This window comes from Eptatretus burgeri, chromosome 10, assembly GCF_056783735.1.
Source record: "Eptatretus burgeri isolate ZD-2024b chromosome 10, Ebu_testis_v1, whole genome shotgun sequence".
Lineage (NCBI taxonomy): Eukaryota > Metazoa > Chordata > Myxini > Myxiniformes > Myxinidae > Eptatretus > Eptatretus burgeri.
The window spans coordinates 6,921,579-6,944,168 of NC_140970.1; the positions used below are offsets into that span (position 1 = coordinate 6,921,579).

The 22,590-nt window shown below is 42.3% G+C and overlaps 1 protein-coding gene across 1 annotated transcript in view; it reads left to right on the forward strand.

Annotated features, from left to right (window-relative positions):
- The window catches only part of LOC147017901 (uncharacterized), a 106,269-nt gene that overhangs the window by 58,535 nt on the left and 25,144 nt on the right, over positions 1–22,590 (forward strand). The gene's annotated exons all lie outside the window — the stretch shown is intronic.

Consider the following 22,590-nt stretch of genomic DNA (forward strand, 5'->3'; position numbering starts at 1 on the left):
ATTCAACTTCAGAATCACAACAAAATATTTCCATCACTCATAAATGTAACAGGGGCTGGCAGGATGGCCTATAGTTATGCACACTCATTTCTCAGCCGTCTCGCCTTGGTTTGAATCCCGAACCAGGTATAAATTGTCATCTTGGTGTCTCTCATGCAGGACAGGGCATCGATGTGTGTGCTGTCCCTCGGATGGATGTTAAACTGGGCATACCGTCTGCCAGCATCAATTTGTTAACGTTAAAGACCCCCACGGTGTCTTCCATGAAGAGTCGGCGAGCTATCACCGGCACCCTGAATAAATTATAAATTCCTGCTCGAACCTTAGTCGAAGGTCAAGCCTGCATGGCCAGCCAGTTTGTGAAAGACTCCTGCCAACCTTTCCCTGGCGAACCCCACAATAACATGGGGTTAATTGTGGCCGATAAAGAGGAGGGAGAAGGGTAACTCATTTACTGATAATGTCCTTGATCATGAAGAGCAGGCGAGTTATCGCCGGCACCCCGGCCAAATTACAAATTCCTGCTCTAACCTACATGGGGTCCTACCTTGCTCCCGGCAATGAAACAACCAACAAGGAGTCACAGACTGCAGAGGAAATGAATGAATGAATAAATTTAACACATCTTTTCCCTTCATGTCTATCCATAATCATTGGCCTCGGTGCATATTTATTTTTGAACAGCAATTTAAGGTTTGTGAAAATCCCATGCATGATAACGTCAGGTTATATCTTAATATAATGGAGCTAATGCATATATATATATATATATATATATATATATATATATATATATATATATATATATATATATATATATATAAATATAAATTTTTTTCATTTATTTATCATTTGGATGTTAAGCTGGTGTGTTGGCTTTAATATCAGTGAGTTGTGATCTGCTAAACTACCCTATTATCATTAAATACTAAATATTATCATTAAATTACTAAACTACCCTATTATCATGTTCAGTGAGAACATTAATATCAGTGAGTGAGTCAGTCAGTAGAATGAGTTTTATGTCTTTTTGACGAAAACATATACATATATATATATATATATATATATATATATATATATATATATATATATATATATATATATATATATATATATATATATATATATATATATATATATGTATATATATATATATATATATATATATATATATATATATATATATATATGTATATATATATATATATATATATATATATATATATATATGTATATATATATGTATATGTATATATATATGTATATATATGTATATATATATATATATATATATATATATATATATATATATATGTATATATATATATATATATATGTATATATATGTATATATATGTATATATATATATATATATATATATATATATGTATATATATATATATGTATATATATATATATATGTATATATATATATATATGTATATATATATATATATATATGTATATATATATATATATATATATATATATATATATGTATATATATATATGTTCGTGGGGTATGCTAATACACAGAATGCAATAATGAACCATAGTGGGGCAACTTAGCATAACAATTGTGCATTTTGTGAGGAAAGCACCAAATTTGGCACACTAGTAGCCGAACATATTATCAACAGATTTGGATATTGGGCCATCTCAAAATTTTTGATGGCAGTGGAAAATGGCTGCCACAGCCAGCAGCAGCTGAATTTGAGATGGCCCAATATCCATATCTGTTCATAATATGTTCGGCTACTAGTGTGCCAAATTTGGTGCTTTCCTCACAAAATGCACAATTGTTATGCTATATTTAGCTAAGTTGCCCCACTACCATGCTTCCCCATTGTCTCAGGTTGCTCACCTCCATTTGTTTTATTCTTCTTTTTTTCATTTATTTATATTTTCATTTACAGACACTTTCCGATGATTCTGTGATTTTTCCCAGTGTATCGGCTTCGATGTCCATCAGCACGCATAATTTCCGTGCTTCTCCATTGTCTCGCGTCGCTTCCCAGTATTAATTTTTTCATTTATTTATAATTTAATTTACAGACACTTTCCAATGGTTCTGTGATTTTTCCCAGTGTGTTGGCTTCGGTGTCTGTCGGTACGCAAAATTGCCGTGCTTCCCCATTGCCTCGGATCACTCACTGGTGTTGTTTTTTTTCATTTATTTATTTTCATTTATTTATATTTTGGATGTTAAGCTGATGTGTCGGCTTCAATGTCTGTCAGCTTTGTACGTTACCCGGAAGGTGCAGAACATTAATATCAGTGACTGAGTGAGTGAGTGAGTCAGTGAGTGGTTAGAATGAGTTTTATATATTAGATGACGAAAATTTCAAAATTGATCACTTGGCATTTTACATTACAAAAACTCTAAAGTGTTGTCCAGCAAGGCCAAATATGATTACAGTTTGTCCCAAAAATATTTTTCAGGCATACTGTGTGTCCCAGTAAACATCACGTTGTGGAAATATGACCATTTACAATTTCCCACGAAAGTGGGTCAAGATGGGCACTCTCGCCCAGAGGGTGGGAGTGCCGATGCCGGTGTGTTCAATGAGCTTGTACATAAATCACATGTAGGGTAATAACATTAGGAGGCAACAGTGTACTTTCACATGAATTGCTTGGGGATAATGAGATGAGGAACAAATCAGAACAATGTCGAGGATTTTAAACTGGAATTCCTGCATCATCAGCGAAGTGCTCAGAATTCAATACCATACAGTTGTTCACCTTGTGTGTAAGCAAATTACAAACAAAACATTGAATTTTCCCCCCATCATCTAGAAAATTGAAAACTTCCTGCAGCCGTCCTATCTATTTTCTCTTTTTAGAAACACGATTCTTTACAGTGAGCAGTCTATATCGTGTGAAACCATAATTTCCTAACGTAAGCTGGAGGATGAGATAACTTTTTGTACAGAGGGATCAAAAAGTGATTAAAATAGCTCTCGGTTTTTACAAGCCACAATTTTCCGAGCAGAACTTCAATCAGTCTTTATGGCATGCTTATTTTTCTTTACAATATCAATCCTATTTACATTATAATGTTTGTTCATCCATCCATCCATTAGCTTTTATACTTTCTTGGGGCTGCTAGGATATCTCAAAGGTAACATGCTCACATTTGAGCTGCCAAGTATGGGTTAGATTCGGACTTGAGGATAAACTGTTACCCGATACTTCACAGAGTGTTGCATTGAGTGCGACGTCCATCGGATGGGATATTAAGCTGGGGTCCTGTGTTCCATTATTTTTTGGTGGGTTTTACTGATCTCACAATGCCGTTCACATGAATGGGCCATCGTGTGCTGGTACCGTGGACAAATGCCACAGTATTCCTGTAATCAGCCATAATCTACTGCATTGCTGCACCCCCAGAAATTATGCAAAATCAGCAGTCAGGTGCTGCAAGTGTGAAAATGAATTCATACTTGATTTAATTTGCCAAACTTTTTGTTCTCTTTAATACTGTCTGTTCTTCCTTCCGAAAGATCTGGGAGTTGGTGAGAATGTGTTTGTCAGAATGTAGCACAAACTGGGACTTCTTGCCCCTCAAATTATGGAGCAGAATTTGGTTCAAGGACTTGCTGAATGGTTGTCCCTCCTTAACAATCCCATTCCCCATAATAGGCTGACAGTGCTCTAATACGGCTAACGCGATCAGTCTTTACATACTGGACATGCGGAACCAAATGAATAACTGTTGAGCCTGTTGTACAAAAGGTGGAAATCCAGGTTTATTGTTCTATTAAATCTAATAAGCTCAGACAATGAACATGTACGCGAGAAGTTTGTTTTACATGCTCGCCGAGTTGGATGTAACTGAATGTACAGCAGGGAGACATTCAAATACTGAATGCACAAAAACAGACGAGTAATTGAATGAAAATCCAGATCCGGATAAAACAAGGAGTGTATCAAGTTCGAAGGAAACCTCCCAATGTATGGTGATAAGTTCGATTGCATTCATCTACATAGCAAGGAATCATTCAATCAGCATGGATGGAATGAATGAACATTTGCAATTCAGGAATCTACGACGTAAACGCTTACCTGCAGTGTGTTTCTAAATGCAAGATGTGACCATAACAACAACGCAGATACACACGTGTACGCAAGACACGAAGAGGAAAGAGTAAATGTATCCAGTTTGTGAGTTGTTGGTTTTTTTTTTTTTGTTGGAGTAAAATGAGCTATTCAAATGTCTCGTTAGATTATGGGTGTGTAAAAGGTAGTGAAGATTTGGATTTTCTGCCTCATGGTTTGAGGTGCCCATTTGAATACATTTGACATTCGATAAAGTCTGTTAGCATTAAAATCTCCCAGCATCTCAGTGGAGTTCTAGCCATGAGGCAAATTATATGTCTCTGGACTGTGTAAGAGGAAAGAGACATTCGCCAAGGAGGCTCCATGTGTGGTCAACAAGGGGTGTGCGCTGAGCATATTATAGTACAACGTGGATGCAGCAACCTCAAACTGGGGATAAAGTCCCAGTGCAAAAGACAGGCTGAGCAAAGTTCAGTGATCAGACATAGCTCTTCAACAGTGGCCACTCATCACAAACACCTCATCTGTCGCAACCAGAACAATCGTCCATTTATTCTAACAGTTATCTCTCTCTCTATCTCTATCTCTATCTCTATCTCTATCTCTATCTCTATCTCTATCTCTATCTCTATCTCTATCTCTCTCTCGGACTCTCTCTCGGACTCTCTCTCGGACTCTCTCTCGGACTCTCTCTCGGACTCTCTCTCGGACTCTCTCTCGGACTCTCTCTCTCGGACTCTCTCTCGGACTCTCTCTCTCTCGGACTCTCTCTCTCGGACTCTCTCTCTCGGACTCTCTCTCTCGGACTCTCTCTATCTCTATCTCTATCTCTATCTCTATCTCTATCTCTATCTCTCTCCAAGCACCTGTGCGAACCTTCTTATACTTGTGTGTCCTCACTCTTTTTCTCCCCACTGCTTCGATCTCCAGCAAAGTACCTCAAAAGAGGGCCAAAAGCTTTGAGGATCACCACATCATTCATACCCCGGCCGTCCCAATATGTCTCGAACTAGTGCTCAGAAGATTTGTTGCAGGTTACTAAGTGTGCAACCTCATTCAGGTGGTTTAGAATCTCGATTTACCCAAATATTTCAGTTGTTCTTGAAGATCGGTTTACATATTACGTCTAAAGTTTTTGGCATGGTCCCACCCTGAAGAAGATGAATGGCAAGAAAACAAATGCAGGCTGAGACAGCAGACTTGAACACTGAAACATCATGGCCAGAGAACTGTCACATTAATGAAGCAACAGTAAATGAAAGTGTACCAAATATAGTGTGCACTCCATGTTACTTAACCCCCAAACCTGTTCTCCCCCACCCCCCCCCACCCCTTCGGAAGCATATGACATTCTGTGATTCTGTAATTACTGTTTTAGCTTTCATGCTGTCTTAGCCCTTATGGCAGTGATATAGTGATGAGCGATTAATCTATTTATTAACAATAATACAATGTCTTTTAAACATATTTGCTATCATCATCATTGTTCAAGAACAACATGAGATCTTTAACATCCACCAACTAATGCTGGCAGACGGGATGCCCAGTTTAATGTCCATCTGAAGGACAGCACTCACATGTTGATGCATCGCCCATCTGCGAAACACCAGGGTGACATTTGGTAGCTCAACCGAGATTGAGCCCAGGCTAAGACTGCTCAGAGGAAAGTTTTATACCTCTAGGTTATCCTGCCAACCCAGAAACAAAGATAACAGTAAATAAAAACTACAATGGAAAACACAGATTAAAAGGAAATCACTGTGAGAACATGCAGCATTGCAGTAGCAAAGACGATTGCGAGTATGCCCACTGATGAGGAGATTAAACCGACGATGCAAAAAGGCAAGTTTGTATTTTTGCTTAAGGACAGTTCTGAAGATATCATTAGGAAAACACCTATCTAATAATACTCGCCAAAGCATACAGAAAAAGTGCATGTCAGTCACGCTGTGGCATCTGAGATAAGGATCTTTGGTACAGGAGGACGCTATTCGGCCCATCATGCATGTGCTACACCAACACCAGAAACCATCACTCATCCACATGCAAGCTACCTCTTCATTATCTTAAACATCTCCATCAGATCCACTCATAATAATCTCCGTTCTAATGTATAAAGAAAGTCACGTCTCCTTCAGCCACTCCTAATAGCTTCGTGTAGCTAGCCCCAGAATCATTCTAGTCATCCTACACAGAAAAGCTATGTTGTAAACAAAACGAGAAATCGCAGCAACAGTACACCTTATTATTCAAGGGGAAGGCTAATGACTCCCCTCTTAATCGGGGAAGTGGGTGGAGAATTATATTACATAAATTATTTTGGTTCAAGTGCAGGTTGTTCCAGTGGAAGCCACAGCTAGCATATTGTTGGGCATACCAAAGTGAGTACCCCATGATCAGCAGCCAAATATGTTGTAAAATAGTAGTCAGATGGTCGCTCCAGCATGGTCCAGGCCCAGCTGAACTGTTTTTCAAGCAGCCAATGTTATCGATCTGTAAGCATGAGCAAAAACACCCGTTGCTGGCTTGCTTATCATGGGGCAACAAACCAAATGACAACCTTCAATACGTAGCATTAAAATGGCTGCATAATTTTGTTGAGTGATTACTTTTGGCTGTCCATTTTAGCATTACTGCTGGGTATCCCAAAAGTCACCTCGAGGATTTAGAAATTAAATAACATTTCTGTTATTTTTTTAATAATTTATGGTTATTTTTATACCAAATTAAAATTTACGAAATGGAGATAAATTTGCTTTATTTATGAAAAATGATGCAGCTTAGATGTCCTCCATTTTCGGCTTCGTAGAGACTGGCTCTTTCGACAGCATTTTCCATAACAGCGGAAAATAACTCTGGCTGCAGCCCTCGAATTTCTGCAAAGATGTTGTCCTTGAGCTGCTGAATTGTATGGGGCTTATTGATGTATACACGCTCCTTTAGGTAACCCCAAAGAAGATAATCGGGAGGCGTCAAATCAGGAGAACGTGATGGCCAAGACATTTCTGAATTTTGCGAAATTATTTGGTGTCCATGCTCTTTTGGTGAGAATAATGAATTGATCGATGAAATTTAAAATAAAATTCCACGATTTTGGTTCTTTGTTGAGTTGTGAATTTTTCCATGGGTAATTCACAAATGTTAATCTAAATTCTGAAAAGAATTGTATTTTATTTTATTACAAAACAGAAATGTGATTTAATTTCTAAATCCCGAGGTGACTTTTGGGACACCCTGTAGAAAAGCACGTCAAAAATGACGGCTTGGAAATATTTTATTCAAAATATTCAGAGACTGGAAGATATGATGTTTCGTAGCAAGAAGCATTACTTTTAAAACACTTCATGTACAAATGTGATCCTATTTTCTTTATCTTCTGGGACATTTCATCTTGACGGTACAGTCTCGTGAGCGTGCCAAAGTCTGAAGCCTCAGCCTAGCGTCAGATTTGCTCATATCTTCTTTATTTACGACATCTTACAGACATAAATGAACACTCATTTTACTTTGTGCATGTTGCACATCACATGCAGCAAATTTCACCTCTCGGCGCCTTGTATTTATTATTATTATTAAAAACGCTTCTGTACACCACCCTTGAGGCTGGGTTTGCAAGTCACCATCTGCAATTCCAACAGAAGATACGTAATTACTCTTTTCGGAAAATGTTTTCAGAGTTTTTTTTAATCCTGAAATGTTTTTTTTTTTTTTTTAATCATGTGGTACATGCTTGAGAGCCTCATTGGTATGCATTGCTGTCTACGCTATTGCTGATGATTTGCCAATAAGTGATGAAACAGGTCCGTTAGCTGAGGGGAGTGTATAGCATTGGGATTGTCGTGTGTGAACGTCTCTATAGTTGAGGAACTCTGGGAAGGGTTCGAAACAGCATTTAGCACTTACCTTGCGTAAGTCTCGTTGGGTTGCTTTATGCAGCTACTTTGGCTGGAGGAACATGGGAGGGGTCAATTATATATATATATATATATATATATATATATATATATATATATATTTATATATTTATATATTTATATATATTTATATATATATATATATATATATATATATATATATATATTTATATATATATATATATATATATATATATATATATATATATATATATATATATATATATATATATATATATATATATATAATATGAAAGTAACCTCAGGATTTAAAAAGTAAGAATTGCACTCACTGATTACTATTCATAAATCCACCTTTTAAACAGTTTTCTGTGGCTCAAGGAAGAGGTTGTACATTTCGAAAATCGACATTGAGGAAAGAACATGTCCCTTATAGACCATATGTACTTTATGTTTGTCTTTGTTCCAAACACACCACACTTCTTGTCATCGGCACTTACTCATGACATTTTGCTGTTTGTTTTAAAACTGAGTTGGATTTAAGAATTGCACCTTGATGGGTGCAGTTGATTCAGTCGCAACATGCTGCTCTTGCTGATGTCAAAGTTATTGAATCTACCGAGTCTGAACACTGGGAATACTGGCCTGGCAAAGTGTGGTGCTCCGCAACGTGGTATACCGCTCTCCATTGGCATCTTAGATCTTCAAATGAAATCAATGCAGCACCGGTATTAGGCATTAGCTGCATCTCAGTTCTATATTTAATCAAAATATGAAGTCTTTGCACAATCACCATTTAAATAAGAAAATACACAAGGATTACAGAAAGAAACACAAACACAGGAAGAGTTAACTTGGCCCATCATGCCTGTGCCATATCTGCACTCATGGAACTCAATTTATACTTATCACTATGGGTTGTAGGGCAAAGGGGGTAGAAGGAAGGACGTGGGAGAAGCTACAATAATGGAAAGGAGAATGATGGAGGGATGGTGGATTTCATTTAGCAGAGAATCAGGGGAATCGAGAGCCAGCAGGGGCATTTCATATAACAGACAAGTCGGGACATCGAGGCAAACGACCTTGGGGCCCCTGCTCCCACCCTTTCTCTTTCTGAAAAAAAATTAATCTTTTTTTTTTGGACAAAAAGGATACAAACCCATTTCTTTGTAATACACATTTCTGGTTAATAACCATTTTCTGTCAAGTTTGAAACTGTACCATACACAGCTCGGTAAATGTTGTTTTGTTTCTGGAAAGAAGGCCGGCAAGGAAAGCAAAAACATCTTCTGGGTTTAAATGTAACGATGAGGAAATGAGGATGGGCCGATGAGGGGTTTCGTTGCACTGTTTTAAAAAAAAAATTACAGGAGAATCTCGGGACCCTAAACGGTCCCTAGGCCCCGAGGAAGTGATCCCCACCCCCCTCTCGACGCCCCTGCAGACAAGACACTATTTTTTAACAACAGTATCGAAAAAGGGTTGAAAAAAAACCCCTTGTTTATTTTTCCTCGTGTCTTTCTTTAAAGTTTAAATAAATTTAAAGTATCACAATATCCAGACAGCGGGCTGGTAAGATGGTCTTGATTCCAGAGGTACACACACTCACCTCCATTAAACTGTCTGGCCTGGGTTGAATCCCGACCAATCTATAAACTGTCTTCCCGCTGTTTTACAGGCAGGGTGATTCATCAATGTATGTGTCGTCCCTCGGATGGACGATGAACTGGGTGTCCTGTCTACCGGCATTATTTAGTGAACACTAAAGATTTGGTGACCTTCGCGAAGAGTCGGCAAGCTATCGTGGGCACCATGGCTACCACCTGGTATAACCCTTGCCATGAAACTGATTTGGCAACACTCACTCTACAACAGAGGATGAAGCATCACAATCAGAACCCAGACAGCACAACATGCACACAACGTTCACAAATTACACAAGCACCCTTTACAATTGAACACTCTGTACCAGGTACCCTTTAATCCCAAGTATTTATCGAATGCTTTTTTAAAGCCTATATGTTGTCCCTGTTTCAACTACCTTCCCAAGAAGAAAAGTCCATTCATTGACAACTCAATGTGAAGTACCTCCACCTTGCTTCTAACCAAACTCACTTATTTACTTCCAAGTTCTGCCCCCTGGTCTTGTCACTTTCCATACTGGTTAAAAATAACTTTTATATGTACTTTTCATTCATCGACCACATTTCAAGCTGGTCCTTTTGTAAATTCCTCAATTCTAAGGTTAAAAGTCCGGTCTCCCTCAGCCGCTTGTAGCTGAGTATCTAGCCCTGGAATCAATCTGGTAGCTCTACGATGAAATCCTTCTTTGGCAGCGACGTACTGTCTCAGAAATGGTGGCAACAGCTGTCCAAAATAATATGGGTGAGGTTCACACCACCTCTTTTAAATTTCTGTGAAATGTTCGCATCATCACTTTTGATCTGTAAACTAATCCACCTGAGAATGCAGCTGACGATTCCTATTTACTTTTCCTCTTGCTGCACGGCACTGTGCTGACGGCTTCATGTTAACACACCTCCAGATCTCATGGTGCAACACCTCCCCCTGCATTATGCAATCCCTATTTCAAGTATTCCTTCCAACATCAAACACCTTACATTTCCTGATAATGAACTGTATTTGCCAAAAAAAATTGCCCATGGTGGAATATAGGTTTTCCTAAATCTGATCACCTATCACCTGTCCCTCTTTGCTTCTATATACAACTTCCCAGTCGAGCATCCTTCCACTGACAGCAACTCTTTGTTTCCTATCACTAAGCCAGTTCTCAATCTAGTTTGCGATTCCCACAACGATTTTGCAAGTCAATAAGTGATGTCTAGTGATGTCTAGATGTCTTTAATTTTAACAGTCTAGTCCGTGTGGTACCTTCTCAAATAGCTTCTGGAAGTCTCGGTATGTTCCATCAATTGCACCCAATGGCACTGTTCATTTACCCAATCAGTAAATTACTCCTAGAATTGCAACAAATTTCAAAAACGATATCTACATTTAGTAAACTCAGACTGACTGTCTCTATCTTAAAGGTTCCTTATCTGATTCCTCATCAATGTCTCCCATACTTTCCCCATGACCGAAGTTAAGATAACAAGTTTTTTTAATTCTCTCATGTTGCTCCTGATCCCGTCTTTAATAATGGTGTTGCATTCGCTGCTCTCCAATCTTTTGGAACCCATTCTGACTGCAACGAATGGCTTTGCACCCCTCTGGTCAGCTCACTCCGAATATAATCGACTCGTATTTTGTTTGGTCTAGACTCTAGACCCTAGAGGTACCAAACACCACAGTGGACTTTGCCACTTCTCTCAATACTCTTGGATGGAAATATGTCCCTGGAACTTTATATTATGTTAACTTTTTAAGCTTTTTCTTTACTTCCTACCTTCCCTTCAGAACTCATCCAACAGCCTTCCCTCACTTCTTTAATAGATCCTCTTGGCCACTGGTATTCCCCTATCTTTTCTTCCATACATGATGAAGGGGGGGGGGAGTAGAATCTAAACTTTTTCTGCTTCTGCCCACCATATCTCGTTAGGGAGCTAGCACAGTTTCATTTACACTTTTGGGAATAAAAGGTTTGATGGTCTCATTCTGTCAAGAGTACATGGGGGATGAATAAAACCCATATTAAGCATGGCTTTCCTGGCCTTTAGGGGAGACAGGGTCCCACCCCCCCCCAAAAGTGACATTCATTTACACTTTTGAGAACAACGCTGATATTCACACTGATGACACACCTCATATCACTAGCTAGAAATATACATCTTAAGAAACAATATTTCCAGGGGTTTGCACTTAAGAAGGGGCCCCAGTGGGGGTCCAAAAAGGGTCTCAATTACACTTTTGAGAACAAAGCTGAAATTGATACTGAAATATCCCCTCACATCGCTTGTCACAAAAATGTAACTTAAGAAAGGATAGTCCCTGGCGTTTTGGCTTCAGAAGGGATCAAACGAATGAAGAAGGGTCAAGCAAATCCTTATCTGATTTGGCCCTGGCAACCACGAGGCCTAGCATCTGCCTAGGCCCAGGTGTTCAGCTGCACATTCACCCAATAGACAACACATTTCTGTACGCCAACTAGCATCAAGTTACTATTTTTAGCTCAGGGCAATATCACACAACGCGACATCTCAGAAAACGGACTATAATCCCAGTGCCTGTGCGGCGACTGGTTATACATGCGTGCTATGAGATTCAGGTCATCCACTGTCAACTCTTACTGGAATGTACAGGCTGCCCCTGTGCATTCAGTCACACACACCTACTGCGTGTGGAGTGTAAAAGTGAAAGTGAAACCAGACTCCGTGACAATGTTCTCTTCATTTGACAAAGTACATATGAGGCAAAGACTTCACTGAAGTATTGTAAGTCGAATATTCTCAGCCTAGTCATATGGACCAAGCAACATTGACATGAAAAAGACAGAACACTGAAAGCTACACTTATCCTAAACAAGGTAAGCAAAAGTGTACTATATGTACAGCACTTATTATTTTCGGTCTACACTGACCTTCTAAAGTATTCTTCGAGAAGACCTCCATCAGGTCTTCAATGACGCTGATGCAATTTCGACCACTTTTGCCACACCCCCAGGCCCATGGGTTAATTTCATTGATCTAAAGATATGAATTATCAGTGTTTTTTTAGGGGAAGCATTGGTGTAGTGGAAATGTCAGACTCAGGAGCGGGAATGCCGAGTTTGATTCCCAGTCTGATCACCATCTGTTTCTTTGTGTCCTTGGGCAAGGCACTTGACCAAACTTGCTTCTCCCCACCTAGGAGTAATGGGTTCCTTGTTTGGCAGAGAATGAAAAGTTGTGAGCGCTGAAAACAGCAGCCGGGCTGTAATACTCCCCAAGGAGTGGAGAAAGAACTTGGAAAGAACAAGCCAATAGCTGGGGGTAATAAATGTGAAGTGCTTTGAGAATGTTCAACATTATAATGCGCTATATAATAACTTCACATTATTATTTTTCCTATCTTCTCTTTAGGAACTCATTAAATCAAGGGCTCCTGATGATCTCACATAAAAATGGCAAGCCAAGGAAATGATAATGGTAGGCTATGATAATGATAATGTCAATCAGTCCATATTCTGTAATTCTGTAATTGAGAAATTCATGACACATCACACATGTCCCTTTTGTCTTCATTTCACAGCATCTGCCCACCAGTCATTGCCTTCAAAGTGTCTTATAGATGTTGTTCCGACCGAGACAAGCAAGTTACTTCCCTGGCAGCAACAGAAATGGCCAGTTGTTCAGCGTGCTGCTGAGGCCAGGAAGGGAAGTAGGAACTACCAATCTTCCAAATACGGAGCAGTTGTTGAGGCGTTACAAAGTCATCCAGGAGATAGTGATGGGTACCACAGCAAGTTCTACAAGAACTTTACAGCCATTACTGTTCAATCTCTACCTAGGCCTATTGGGAATGACACTGTAGGCCCAGAGAGAAAGATGTTATGCTCTGTATCATCTGCTTCAACTGTTAGTGGTGAAGTGTCTAGCAGAAGGGTGTCAACTCTTAGTATTTTCCCTGATACATGTTTGTTTTGTGACAAAAAGGCCAAAAAACGCCCAGACGGAACAAAAGAGCTCCCAGGGAAATTGCAAGCCAAGCAAGCAGCACAAAAGATTATAGAGATTGTGCATACCCTCAAGCAAGCATGTTTACTTGTAAAAGTCAGTGGGGTTGACCTGATAGCTCAGGAAGCCCAGTTTCACCACAGTTGTCGTGCCACATATATCCGGAGGGCGGATAGGGTGAAAAGTTTTGGGCTGTTCCCCCCCCCCCATCGCTGAGGTGCCTGTTAATCCCAAGTTTCCTATTTACTGTATCTATTCGTACATCAAAGACAACGTCATTGACTGACAGAGACCTGAACACCTTGCATCCATTTATGAACAATACACCAACCTCTGTACTGAACTTGAAGTGGTCCCTTCAGTAAGCAAAGCACAATACCTGGGGGACCTTCTGACCAGGAAATTCCCTGACATGATTTTATTGCATTCCCCAGACTGCCGCCAGCAAGGTGTGATAGTCCACAGCACAGCCATTGAGTATGATTCCATTAAGGCAGTGTATGACATTGTCACTTCCGGTTCCGGTTTTGGTTTGACTTCCGGTTCCGGTTTTGAGCGGCAAGAGGTCTCCTTCGGGGCTCCCTGCTGACATTCTCAAAGTTAAGTTCCGGTTGTTATTTGTCCCGTTTTAACTGTTTAATTTTCTCACCTACATGTTAATGTGTGTTCCTAGTTCGGTTTTGTTTCAAAAATCGTGCTATTTTGTGAGTATTTTTGTCGACGTTCTTACTTGGTGTTTGAGGCCTAGTCCTAGGTTTGAGGCCTACCGGTTCCACTCGGTGTTCGATCGTTTTTTTTTGTTTGTTTGTTTTTTCTCCCCATGACCTTCAATTTCTATCCTCCCCATTACCTTCAATTTTCATCCTCCCCACTTTCCAAACATCCCCCATTCTCCCAACTAATCTCTTTCTTATCTCAAAAAAAAAAAAAAAAAAAAATGTACCCAACAACAACAACAACACGCTCACCTTCTCCCGATTCTGCTACTTCTTCTTTCTCTTAACTTCCTCCTCGTCTTCCTCGATTTCTTTTTTTTACACTTCCATGACCTAATCTGTTGAACTCTCTCATACATTAATATTAACAACAAAAACGATCTTATAATGCTTCATCTTCCTCTCTCACACATGTGGTACTCTTTACTGTTTCACAATGCACTTCTCTTCTGCTATTTTAACAGACTGCTCTCATTTCGACCTCTCCTTCATTCCTTGCCTAAAAATCCAACTATTACAGCGCTTCTTCTCTCCATGCTCTGAATTCGCCTTCATTGCATCCATCAAGAATTGTGTTAAATCGTATATCTGACCTAAAACTTTTAAAAACCACAGTTTGCCATGGATGCTCGCTTTCCATCAACCATTCTTTTTCCAACTTCAGTGCCAACTCACCCCCTCACCCCTCACTCTCACTCTCAAAGCAACCATCCCACTCTTCTCCCTCCAAGCCTCCCTCTCACCTCTTTCAAAAATTCCCCCCTCACCTTTCTCCCACCTTTCATCCCCCTCACTCTTCCTTCTCTAAGTTGCCCCCCCTCTCATCCACCAACCTGCCTCCCTCCACTGCCCTCTCACCTCCATCTCTTCACTCCACCTCCTCAAATCCTCAACTGCCATCTTCCTTGTCTCTTGTCCCCCTCTCTCCCAGCACCACAGAGCCTTTTCTCCTCCTCATTCGGCCCCCTCCCCTCGCTATTCTGCAATACCCCACACTCCTTCAGCAACCCTCCTTACCTCCCCCCTCGTCCCACTCGTCCTACCCTCCCCCGCCCCTCCACCTCCTGCACCCAAAGCCTCCTCCCCTACCTCTTCATTAAATGTGTGGACCTCAAATATCCGGGGCCTTCGCTCAAACCTTTCAGATCTTTCCATGCAGGTTGCCACTGACAAACCAGACATTATCTGCCTAACAGAAACTTTCCTCTCCCAAGACGTGTCTGACTCCCAAGTATCTCTCCCTGGTTACTCCCTCTTACGGTATGACAGACCTGAGCCTCGTCCTGGTGGAGGTGTTGCTCTCTTCATCAAAGACTCTATTCCTCACTCTCCCTGCACTGCTCTCACTCCCCCACACCCCCAGGAATACCTCTGGCCGGCTTCCCCTCCACTCCCACCTCATGTTTATATGTGTACTGTACCGTCCACCGAACAGTGATGACTCCATCTACACCTCACTCTCCGAAAACATGGACCATCTTCTATCTTCTCATCCAAACTCTCTCTTCCTCTTATGTGGCGACTTCAATTGTCATCACGCCAGTTGGCTAGGTGTGGGTACCTCTCTCACCTGCCATGGGACGTCAGCAAAAGCTTTCTGTGACTCATTGGGACTGACTCAATCGGTCAACTTCCCGACCCGGATCTCAACCAATGGTACTCCATCTCTTCTGGATCTGATTTTGACAAATTTCCCTGACAATATCTGCTGCTCTTCCTTCGCTCCAATTGGTTCTTCTGACCACGTCCTTGTTAAAGTGGACATCTCTCTCTGGCTGTCATCAGAGAACCACCTCACCGCCGTCGAGTCTGGCATTTCACTCCAAGCCGACTGGCAGGGTCTCCGAGCAGCCATCAAACTTACAGACTGGTCTCCTATCACTACTTTCTCAAACATCAACTCATCCTGGGAATTCTTTCAAAGAAACTTGCTCTCCCTCATGCACAGATTTATCCCCTCTCGTGTTCAGTTGTCTTACCCTTCCTCCCGCCCTTGGTTTACTGAAGCTTGTGGCGAGGCAGTTGTCCTGAAACAACTTGCCTTTGCCTCATGGAAAGCAAACCCAACTGAGGGCAATCTCAGTTCTTTCCACAAAGCTCGGAACAAGTGTGTATCTACCCTCAGGAGAGCCAGAAAACAACATCTTTCTCATCTCAAGTCTGAACTCTCAGACCTCTCTCCCTCCTCAAAATCCTGGTGGCGTTTAATCAAATCTGTTTCTGGTGTATGTTCCCCCTCCATCCCCTCCCTTACCTCAAATGGCCGCACTGCTGATTCCACACGTGATAAAGCTGAATGTCTAAACTCGGTGTTTGCAGCTAAATCTTGTGTCCCAAACCCATCACTATCTCTACCCACTTTACCCAGTCGCACCCAACTGTCCCTGGACTCTGTATCCTTTTCTCCTGACAAGGTGGAGAGCTTGCTTTCAAACCTCGAGTCAGATTCTGCAACCGGTCCAGACGGCATCAGCCCACGTGTCCTCAAAGCCTGCTCTTCTGCTCTTGCTCACCCTCTCTCTGTTCTATTCACCCTCTCATTTTCCCAAGGTCATCTGCCATCTGCTTGGAAATCTGCTAACATCACTGCCCTGCATAAAAAAGGTGCAAAAACAGATCCCTGTAACTACAGACCAATCAGCCTTCTCCCAATCATCAGCAAGGTTATGGAATCCATCATTGCTTCAGACATGAAATCCTTCCTCTTCTCCAATGGCTTGATTTCCAATCATCAATTTGGTTTCAGACCAGGTCACTCTACCCTGGATATGCTGCTACTGCTCTCCCATCAATGGATGGAGGTCCTCAATGCCAGACAGGAAATCCGAGCCGTATCCCTGGACATATCACGTGCTTTTGACACAGTCTGGCACCCTGCCCTACTCACCAAACTCTCTTCCCATGGTATTCAAGGCCATCTCCACTCATGGCTCGCAGACTTCCTCTCCTGTCGCAGTCAACGTGTGGCCCTAAATGGAGTTCTTTCATCCCCTCTTCCTGTGCAGGCTGGAGTTCCTCAAGGTAGCGTTCTGGGCCCTGTTCTTTTCTGGTTTTCATCAATGATCTCTCGGACTCTCTGGAAAATCCTCTATTTCTCTTTGCCGATGACTCCACCCTCTGCCGTACCATCTGTCATCCCTCAGACCGGCAAGCAGCAGCTTCTTCGCTCACTGCAGATCTGGATAAAATCACAAACTGGTCCAACACGTGGAACATGTCTTTCAATCCACACAAATCTCACACTCTCACTATGTCTCTTCGAAAGGACCGTTTACAAAACCCCCCATCCACTTTCTCAACAATCCACTGGAAGAAGTCTTTTCTTTCAAGCTTCTGGGTCTCACTATCTGCCATGACCTTTCCTGGGAAAGTCACTTTTCCAACCTGCCTCAAAAGCCAGTCGCCGACTGGGAATCCTCCGTCGTGCAAAGTCCTTCCTCGGCCCTCTTGAGCTCCTGACTACTTACAAAGCTTTTGTCCGTAGCCTGATGGAGTACTGCTCTCCCCTCTGGGCTGGTGCTCCTGCCTCCCACCTTTCTCGACTTCACGCTGTCGAAACCAGGGCTTTTAAGATCATTGGCATCTCCCGCAATGAAGCTGAGTCTTTGGGCCTCTCACTCAATCACCGCAGGTTGGTCGGTGGTCTTTCTGTCTTCTACCGACTCCTCTCCAGCCTTGCCCCCCCCTGCTCTCTCTGCGATTTGTCCCAACCACATTTCCACAGGGCGCTCAAGGTCCGCCAACAACCCCCTTCTGGTAAAACTACCAAAATCACGAATCACTGCTCATCTTCTCTCTTTCATTCCTCTTTTTTTCCCGCCTTTGGAATAAACTTCCTCACTCTATTCTTTCCCATTCTTCCCTCCAGGCTTTCAAAACAGCTGTTCACCACCACCTCTTATCTTCCCCCATCCAAATCCTCGATCTTTTCTACCCCCGATAATCCACCCATGCCCACTTCCTTCAATTCTCCTGCTTTCCTTCCTGAAAGTCCCTGTAATGTCCATCTTCTCCTCGCCATGTTCCCCGTCCCATCCCCATCCCTCTCCCTTCCACAGTTCACCTGTGTCTGTTCCCCAATGTTTTGTCCCTTCCACTCCCACCCCTCTTGTCTCATGCCTCCTTGCTGTGAGTTGTGTGTTAGCTCTCATACGAGCCTCGACCAAGGTATACAAAAAAAAAAAAAAAAAAAAAAAAAAAATCTCCTGAGGGTCAGGTTACAACTCAGACAGGCCTTGAAGTCCTTGATGAAAAAGCCCCTCCTAGATCCACTGACCATGGAAGCTCTCATCAATGGTGAGGGGGACCCACCTGACCTTGTCAAGACTTTCTTTCAGATATTACTTGGAGGACCAAATACTGGCCAATATTCAGAGTCAGTCAAGTGCCGCTCTGATTCATTGTCAGGATGTACTGTTTTCACTGAAGAATGGTAGCCTAAAACCTAGAAAGCATATCCTGATGGGTTTGTCCTTGAAGTCACTGACTGGAAGCAAGAAGATTCTCACAATGCTGAATCGGATGGGGCATTCGCTTAACTACCACGCCATTGAGGAAATTGAGACAGACCTAGCCTATGCCATCTTTGACCGAAAGCTGAACTGTCCTGCTGGTTCAGTTCCTGGAGTACCTTGTGGACTTGCTTTTGACAACTATGACAAATTAACGCACACACTGTCAGGTACCGACACGCTCCACGATACAATGGGTATTATGTATCAGGCTCAGAGCACTCCAGCCGCAGTGCCACAGGAAGCAGTTGGCCTAGATGGAGACATAACCGAAGATCAAGCAACAGATAGACCTTTGCCATCGTTGGGTGGGAAGAGGAAGAGAAGGAAATTGGATGTTCTGGATTTAGCCCCAGCTCCTTACAGGAAGAAGCCACGAATGGACGATTTCTCTTACACAAAGACTTTTGGGGTACCAGTACAGACCTTTCCATCCCATCAAGAAAGCTTGATTTCTTGTGGATGGTAACGCATGCACTAGAAATGGAAAGCATTCCTATGTGGACTGGGTTCAATGCTTGGAACTATGTGGACCATCTCCCAAAGCAAGTGGTTCTGTACATGCCAAATATTGATCGCTCACTAACTAACAATGATGTAGTTGCAGAAACACTGTCCATCACCCAAAAGTGTGCTCAGGAGTGCGGACAGCCGTATGGTGTAGTAACATATGACCTTGATGTTGCTAACAGGGCCATCAAGATCCAAGTCACAGAACGCCCCAGATTTGACAACATCTTCATTATGTTCGGGGCCTTTCATCTACAGATGTGCCTCTTCAAAGCCATCGGAAAGGTCATCAAAGAATCTGGCATGGCAGATATGTTAGTTGAAGCTGAAGTCCTCGCACCTTGCCAAAACTATGCAAGGTGAATGTCGAAGCATCAGCTTGATTTGATGAACATTACAACAACTCACCCAGGCCTGAAGGAGATGCTAGTCACTGGTCTGTTTAGCATTCGTCGAACGGACAATCAGTTCAGCAGGGTACCGGTAGATCTCACTCTCGAGCAGACGGTAAATGCTGATGCAGCATCAAGGATGCCGAGGTACACAGACGCCACTAACAACTTCTCAGCCCGTCTGCAGTGGAGTGCGACCAAGGGTGCCAGAGCAGCACTCATTAGCGCCATGCTCGAAATGGCTGGAATGAATATAACCAGTGACACACAGGCTAAGCTGACCCCAAGCCGCATTTCACGGGACAATGAGGACCTGGGCAACCTGCTGAAGACAATCGAAGGGTTTGCCAATCCCTTCAATCCCGAATCAGAGTCCCTTGTAAACATCCAGACAGGGAAAGCTGCCACCAATGAGATCACTGATTCCTTACTCAGTGTGGAAGAAAAAGGTAGAGAATAACATGATGCTTTCGTGTCAGAGTGCGCAGATGATGCCGCTAGATTCGAGAAAGCTATCACTCGGAACTGCCTGAAGACTTTTGCAGACCAAGGTGCAAAAAACAAGAGAACAAGTAATCCGATCGTACAAGAACTTAGGTGCACAAGAGACCTATTTGGACGGATTGCCATCATAGCTGCGAAAAGGCAAGTAGACTATGAATACCTGCTCACATACCCATTGACTCCGGTTCCACTAACAATGTGTAGAACAGATGGCACCCTGGTTACAATGGCCCATGGATCCAAGAGTGATCTCTTCGCAGTCCTTGAGAGCAGGATAGCAGTGCATGAGTGCATGGTTTGCCAACAAAGGTGAAGGCTACTGTAAGAGATGGCAACTTTCTTCTTCACTGCCTTCCACCAAATCTACCTCCGACGTATGGTGGACTTTCACGTTACTTGCTGCCTGCAGTCCTCTCGCATCCCTCAAAACGGGTAGACATCCTCTTCGACACTTATGAGGAACCCTCAATAAAGGGTAACGAGCGCGAATGCCGTGGTGCAGAAGATTCTGTCTATCACATCACAGGACAAGAACAGATTCATCCGCGGAATATTGAGAAGGCACTGAAGTCGACATCTTTCAAACAGCAATTACCCCGCTTTCTGGTGAAAGATTGGGCTGAAGAGTGGCATTCAGCTAGCCTGGATGGCAGGGAGTTGTACGTTGGGGTCGACACGCAATGTTTGCGGTTCAGAGGAGCCAGTGGGATGGTTGATGTAACGCCTGTTCCTCGCTTGGAGTGCAATCACCCAGAGGCCGATACAAGGATATGCCTTCATGCCATTGATGCAGTTTCTAGTTGCCAACAACCAGGTGACATAGTTGTCAGAGCCACTGATACCGACATAGCAGTTATTCTTCTACACCATTCCCATCGCGTGAACACCAAGATATGGATGGACGTCGGCACCTCTGGGCGGGGTAACAGGCGTTACCTTGACCTCTCTGCCATTGCAAGCAAGATTGGACAAAGCCCTGCCAGGCTTCCATGCATTCACAGGATGCGACTACACCTCATCTTTCATAAGGGGAAAAAACGTCTTTTGAAAATTGCTGAAGAGAATGATTCTATCCTGGATGCTTTCTCTGCATTGGCAGCAGAGCAAGTAGATGAAGCAACTTGCAACGTTCTTGAGGAGTACACTGCAAAATTGTACGGTGCAAAAAAGACAATGCCACTGAGCAAGCACAGATTTATGGTATTTGAGAAATCTTTCAGACCGAAGAAGGGTAAGCAGCCATTTGCAATACTCAAGGGTGTAGATGCTAGCAGCATCCCACCATGTGAGAATGTCGTCCAGCAGAAGATCCATCGCAGCAACTTTGTTGCAATGACATGGCACGCAGCCTGCAACAATGCTGTCCCGAAAGATCCTCAACAAGGATGGGAACTGGTGGACAATTCCTACCAAACTGTGTGGTGCACAGGTCCCCAGATGCCCGACAGATTTCTTCCAAATCCCGGTGATCTCGGCGACGACGACGACGATGACGATGACCACACTAGGCCTACTGACCTTGATTCTGACACCGATGAATATGACTAAATCGGATTCTTTAGCTATTGTTCAATCCTATAGACACCCATCTGTTAAAAAAGCATAGTAATATCAATGGATGAAGAGTATTGTTTATTTGCAATGTAAGACGCATCAATTTCATTGTGCGATGCGAGGATGAGGATATGTCGGTAATCTCATTATACGTTGATGTAGCACAAGCGAATATGGCACTTACAAGTAAAATCCTTGCTGAAGTTATTATTTGTGAGACTTGAACATAAATTGGAACTAAAGTGCTGCAATTGTGAGACCAAGCAAAGGCACCCAAGCCTAGAATTGATGCTAGTTACCTTTATTTTACTGGTTCCTCCTGTATGTTTCACAATAAATTCTATTATCAAGCTCATACTTGTCTACCCCTTGTCTCTCTTGGCTGTGAAGAGTTATGACCCTTCTTCATCCGTTTGAACCCTTCTTAAGCCGAAACGCCAGGGACTATCCTTTCTTAAGTTACATTTTTATGACGCGATGTGAGGGGATATTTCAGAATCTATTTCAGCTTTGTTCTCAAAAGTGTAATTGAGACCCTTTTTGGACCCCCACTGGGGCCCTTCTTCAGTGCAAACACCTGGATATATTGTTTCTTAAGTTGTATATTTCTAACTAGTGATATGAGGGGTGTCATCAGTGTGAATATCAGCGTTGTTCTCAAAAGTGTAAATGAATGTCACTTTTTGGGGTGGGGGTGGGGGGGTTTGGGACCCTGCCTCCCCTGAAGACCGGGAACGCCATGCTTAAGAAATGGGTTTTATTCATCCCCCATGCACTCTTAACAGAATGAGACCATGAAACCTTTTGTTTCCAAAAGTGTAAATGAAACTGTGATTTAGTGAAACTACTC